General features: G+C 37.9%; 1 protein-coding gene across 2 annotated transcripts in view; it reads left to right on the forward strand.

Moving 5' to 3' along the window:
- The window catches only part of LOC133130530 (protein kinase C-binding protein NELL1-like), a 204,051-nt gene extending 201,511 nt beyond the window's left edge, over positions 1 to 2,540 (forward strand). For both annotated transcript variants that reach the window (XM_061245181.1, XM_061245182.1), the window contains exon 20: positions 1 to 2,540. This exon is cut by the window's left edge and continues 317 nt beyond it. The gene's annotated coding sequence lies outside the window, so the exon portion shown is untranslated.
- Positions 2,541 to 5,396: the final 2,856 nt, after the last annotated feature.

Below are 5,396 nucleotides of genomic sequence, written 5' to 3' on the forward strand. Positions count from 1 at the left end.
CACGTTAAAGCTTTTTGTCCGTTGTCTGAGGGGCAAATTCAGATAAAGAGAGCAAGAACACTCGGCCACATTCGTTACTGTGGACAGCACCTGTGAGCATACTTTTTGCAAATTAATTTTCACAAGCCATAATTTATTTTCCATTCTGTAAATATGATCACATTCATATCAACAAACTCCCCCATCCCTGCCCATCTCACTAATTAATGTTGCCTACAAAACAGAAACAGTCCCACCTCGAATTTGTACGAGAATTGTTAACAAGACTTAAAATGGCCCCACTAAATTGCCATTGTACTTAGTGAGTGATTTGTTCATCCCCACCCCAAAAAGACACTTGTTGACAGAAACGAACGTACACTTTGCTAAGACTCTTTTAATAAGTCAGCGGAGACAAGGTCGCGCCAGTGAAGGGGAGCAAATGAAAGGCAAGCACTGACTCTTCCCAGTAGTGCTTTACTAATTCTCCATGCAGAGTGTGTTTAAGGGAGAGACAAGGGCCCTTGATTTTCACAGAACATTAGCATACCCCTGACAGTGTGACAGCACGCCACCAGAAGAATACAATTAAAGATAAGCCACACAGATGGAGACTTTATATGCCAATAGTTCAGGAGGGGGTCAGTCTTGTTTACTTATTGGCTAGCTTATTAAACGGGAAGGAAAACCGGCTTCTGCCTTCTACTGTGGATTCACTCCGGAACACCCTGTTCTAAACTATTCTCCTTAGTCAACCTACTGCTTACTGTATGTCTAGGGTTGGCAGTCACGGGATATATTTGATAATATAAAGCTACGGGTCCATATGGAAGTCCTGTAGTGTGCGCCATCTCTGTTTGTAAGTCCTGTAAACCAGACCAATGCACTTGCTTTGGCGTAACCCACAGTGGTCTGCAAACAATTAAGAGGTAATGTCAGATTTATAGGTCAATTTTTAAGTCTACCTGGAATCTGTGTTTCATCCTATTTTTTCTCCCACACTTGCAGTATGGTGGTGAAGTGATGCAAGATTCATTTTCTGGGAAATATGAAATTCTATTTCAAATGGCCGTGCGTCTTGCTGTGCAATTTATTGCATAATAACATCTATAATTACTGTGAATTGCTTACAATTATGTATGAGGCTGGCTGAAATGGCTACTGTTGGCCCATTTTCTATAGAAGCTTCTAAACTGTTCCGCACTGTAGAGATTGGCAGTTCATCCTTAAACGCCATGGGTTTCTATGTATTCAAAAAACTCGCCATGATTTTTATTACAGAGTAAAGGCTGGTCTACGCTTCATGTCATTGAACACAGTTTAGGATATAAATAGCATTTTCCTTTCTTAGCAACGGGCCCAAGCTGCTTTTATGTAAAATTCACAAGCCAATGAGCATTGCAGAGTTGTCCTTCAAGAGTTTCAATGGTTTTACCTTGATCAATGCATTCAAAATTAACACAATCATGCCATACTAATTCAGTGAACAATAAATGACTTCACTCCTCAACTCGATTTGGCCATCAAAATGAAAGGTGTCAGATTTGCCTTGATTTCATATGGAATTGCTTCACAACAACACAACGTTCATTATTTATGTGTAAATGTCACTGTAACATATTTAAATTAAATTTGGATTATTTTCCAATATGCTGTACTGTATGTGCTTCTCAACTTAGATTTTTTGTTGTTGGTTTATATTTGTTGTTATTTTCTGCTAATACTATGTAAAGCAGGGCCAACATAAAGAAAATGACTATAAGAATGAATAATAGACATTCTTAGGTCTAAAGATGCCTAAATGTGGGGAAATTAAACCTTTGTTTTATTTATTTTTATTGCCTTAACCCTTTGAGTAGGTTTGTTTGAATATATGTATGTACAGAAGGAGACACACACAGACACACGAAATCAACATTATTAAATCCGAAATTGAAATTTTGTTCCAGCATTCTGTCCACGTATAGATGTGGAACTGCCACCTCATTTGACAGACAGGTATATTTTAATTGCATTATCTAAATATTCAATGGTAATGTGGTAGGCAAAGCCACAGGGACGCAGTTGAAGGAAATGGTAATTGACATGCTTTACAAAAAAAAACAAACAAAAAAAAGATGTAAATATGTGCAGGGAGTATCTCATTGTTTCAAAGTCTAAATCTGTATAAATATATATTATTTAAACTGTGTAATTATTCTGTACTATGTGATATAAGGTTTTCTGTAATTTCCACCAGGATGTCCAATTATAAAGAACCACATTACCGGAATAAAGTACAAGACAACCAATGTTATGTCAACAAAATTCAAATAATTCATTTTATGTTCCATGACAGGTGGTCTTCACCATACTGGAGCTCCATGTTATTTAATATCTGTTCATTGTTGCCTCAATGAGCCAACTAGGCATATAATGTACATTACTAATGTTTCTGAATTAAATTCATCACCATGCAGTACTTGTACTTAAAGGGTTAAGTGTCAGTTGACTTGAAGACTGTGTTGTGATAGTTCTCTGTAACTTCTTAAGTTAATAAATATTTCAGTTGTTTACTTTAACTGCTGTACTTGTCTTGCATCATTTAATGAATTAATGCAGCATTCCATAATTATAACTGTACATGTTATGATTTTAATAACTGTGAAATAATCATGCCTTTTCTGGCATATAATACTTCAAGAAATAATACCAATAAAATAGTCATGGTTCAGATCTTGGCCGTTTGCACAGATGTGACCCATCACAAGCTTCAGGTACATGCCTCACACTCACAGGGGAGGCGAAAAAAATCATTATCCAGCCAAACTTAGTTAATAATACCAGAACCGCAAATCTATCATTCACCTACACTTCAAAATGTATTGTGTGAATATGTGAAATTCCGTTAAATATTGGGAATACTCGGTCCTCCAAGCTCTGAGAAATATAACAAATAAACTGACCATACATTTTGGAGTCCCTAACAAACTTTTTTATTTTTTTTAAACCAGGGACAGTGCACATTAATCAACATCCACATCAATGTAAATGTGCTCTAATGATCATCTGTAGTCCCTAACCTGCATGTCTTTGGATTGTGGGAGGAATCTGGAGTACCCAGAGGAAACCCACACAGACACAGGGAGAACATGCAAACTCCACGCAGAAAGGCCCGAGCGGAGCTCGAACCCAGGACCTTCTTGTTGCAACAGTGCTACCCAATGACGAGTGTGCTCTTCAGTGTAATGACACATATTTGATTGATTCATTGTTTGTCTCAATTATTGCATTGTTGTTGCCATCATTATGACGTTATGTTTGTCGGTGGATGCTGAAACCAGAACAGCCACGCAACTAATGCCAAGTCAACCAAACAGGCTTTGTTTATTGTTTGATTCCCATGATGCACAGTTGCTATCAAATCAACTTAAACTAGAGTCTGTTTTATATCCCTCAACTTATTCAAGACTCAACTCATTCAAAAGTTTGCACCATTCTCCAAACAAATTCAGTGATTTTACTGCTGTAATCCCATGATCAGTGGTGGAAAGTACTTGAGTAATTGTACTTTGCTACTATAGTTAAAGGAGCACTGTCATGCCTTCAGTTGAGCTTATTTGGATTAAATGTTAAAATTATGTGTGTAGGCATTTTTTAAATCACCGTCAGTGTAGTCGTTTCCTAAATCCAGAGCAAAACTTCTCAAAACTCTTTGGCTTGAATCTCCAGCCTGTGTTACTCAGAAGGTAACGGGCGCTCAAACTCCAACCTTGAACACAGAGACTGGTTTATGGACGGCCACCCATCCAGGCGATCATATAACACCGCAAAAATACGGTAACATTACTGTAAAAATATCACGGAACCTAACTTGACTAGCCTGAGCGATATGACGGAGAGCTCTGACTTCACCGAGTTCGAGGACAAGCTTTTAGATTTTGACAAAGAAATACAACCTTACAGTAGTGAATCGGAATTTACAGAGGAAGAATTGTGCGAGCGAGAGAGAGAGGCAGCCGTAGTTAACTGAGAGGATTAATTGGAAGAAGTATCAACAACCAATGTTTTGATACAGCTTGTTAGCTAGATACTTACTTACTCTAAATTAATCCTCCTATTGCTGTAGAAGAAATGACTACTGCAGGATGCAGCTTTGAACACCTCCTGCAGTACTTCTTCTGCAGCAATAGGAGGATTCATCCATGATTTGTCAGACATTTGATTTGACATCCTTTCTGATGTATGTACACTCAAGCATTTTATTAGGTATTTATTTGACTTATTTTTTAGACTTAAGTATTCTGCTGCTGTAGCCTATCCACGTGTCTGTGTGGTTACTTACGTTACTGTTACTTTCCTATCAGCTTTGACAGTCTGGCCCTCTCATTAACAAGGCGTAACTGCTGCTCACTGGATATTTTTTGGCACCATTCTCTGCGAACTCTACAGATCATTGTGCCTGAAAATTCTAGGCAATCAGCAGTGTCTGAGATACTCAATTCGCCCTGTCTGGCACCAACACTCATTCCACAGTTAAAATCACTGATATTACTTCTTCTTTTTTTTCTCCCATCCTGATGGTAAATGTGAACATTAACTGAAGCTCCTGACCCGTATCTGCACGATGTTATGCATTGCACTGCCACCACACAATTGGTTGATTAGATAATCCCATGAGTACATAGGTGTACGTACTCCTATGTACTCATGCCTAATAAAGTGTTCAGTGAGTGTATACCACTGTATATGTAACAAATAAACCAGCTAATCCCATGGGTGTGACTATCCAACTCAAATGGGACTTTCAAAATGGCTATATCAGCATCTTTTATGTTTGAAGATACACATTTAGTCCAGGGTTTTTCTAACTTTTCCAGAGCATCTGTAATCCATGTAGACAAGCCAATATTGTTTGGATTCCCTCTGGTCTGTATGAATCATACCATGTTCTGTCCTTCTCCCTGTGTGTCATTTTGTGCCTGGAATTAAGAAGGGACTTGCTACATTTTTGGTCATTTCTTTTTAATACAGTATTTGAATTACTTCCTTATCCACCCACAAGGGGACACTGATTATCATAAGGGCATATTGAATTCTTAATGGCATTTTATAATAACCTGGTGCATGTATATTCTGTACAGTAGTTGAGTTTGGGATAAGGTTGAATTGCACTGGAGCGATGAAGTCATGGAAAGGCATGGTTACTATGGTTTATGAGTACAGCCCAAATGTGCATTGCAAATCATAGATTCAACCTAGTTTACTTCCAAACTATCCTATTTATAAAAGGGGCAATTTGGATATTTTAACACCCAATGTATTATTCAGTCCCAAAAGGTGTCAATGTGTACACACAGATGAAAATAGAGTGGTGGCATGAAATAAACATATCCCTTATCGTCCCTTCAGTTATTTTTATTTCGCCAGTCTGAAGA

Source organism: Conger conger, chromosome 6 (assembly GCF_963514075.1).
Source record: "Conger conger chromosome 6, fConCon1.1, whole genome shotgun sequence".
Classification (NCBI taxonomy): Eukaryota; Metazoa; Chordata; class Actinopteri; order Anguilliformes; family Congridae; genus Conger; species Conger conger.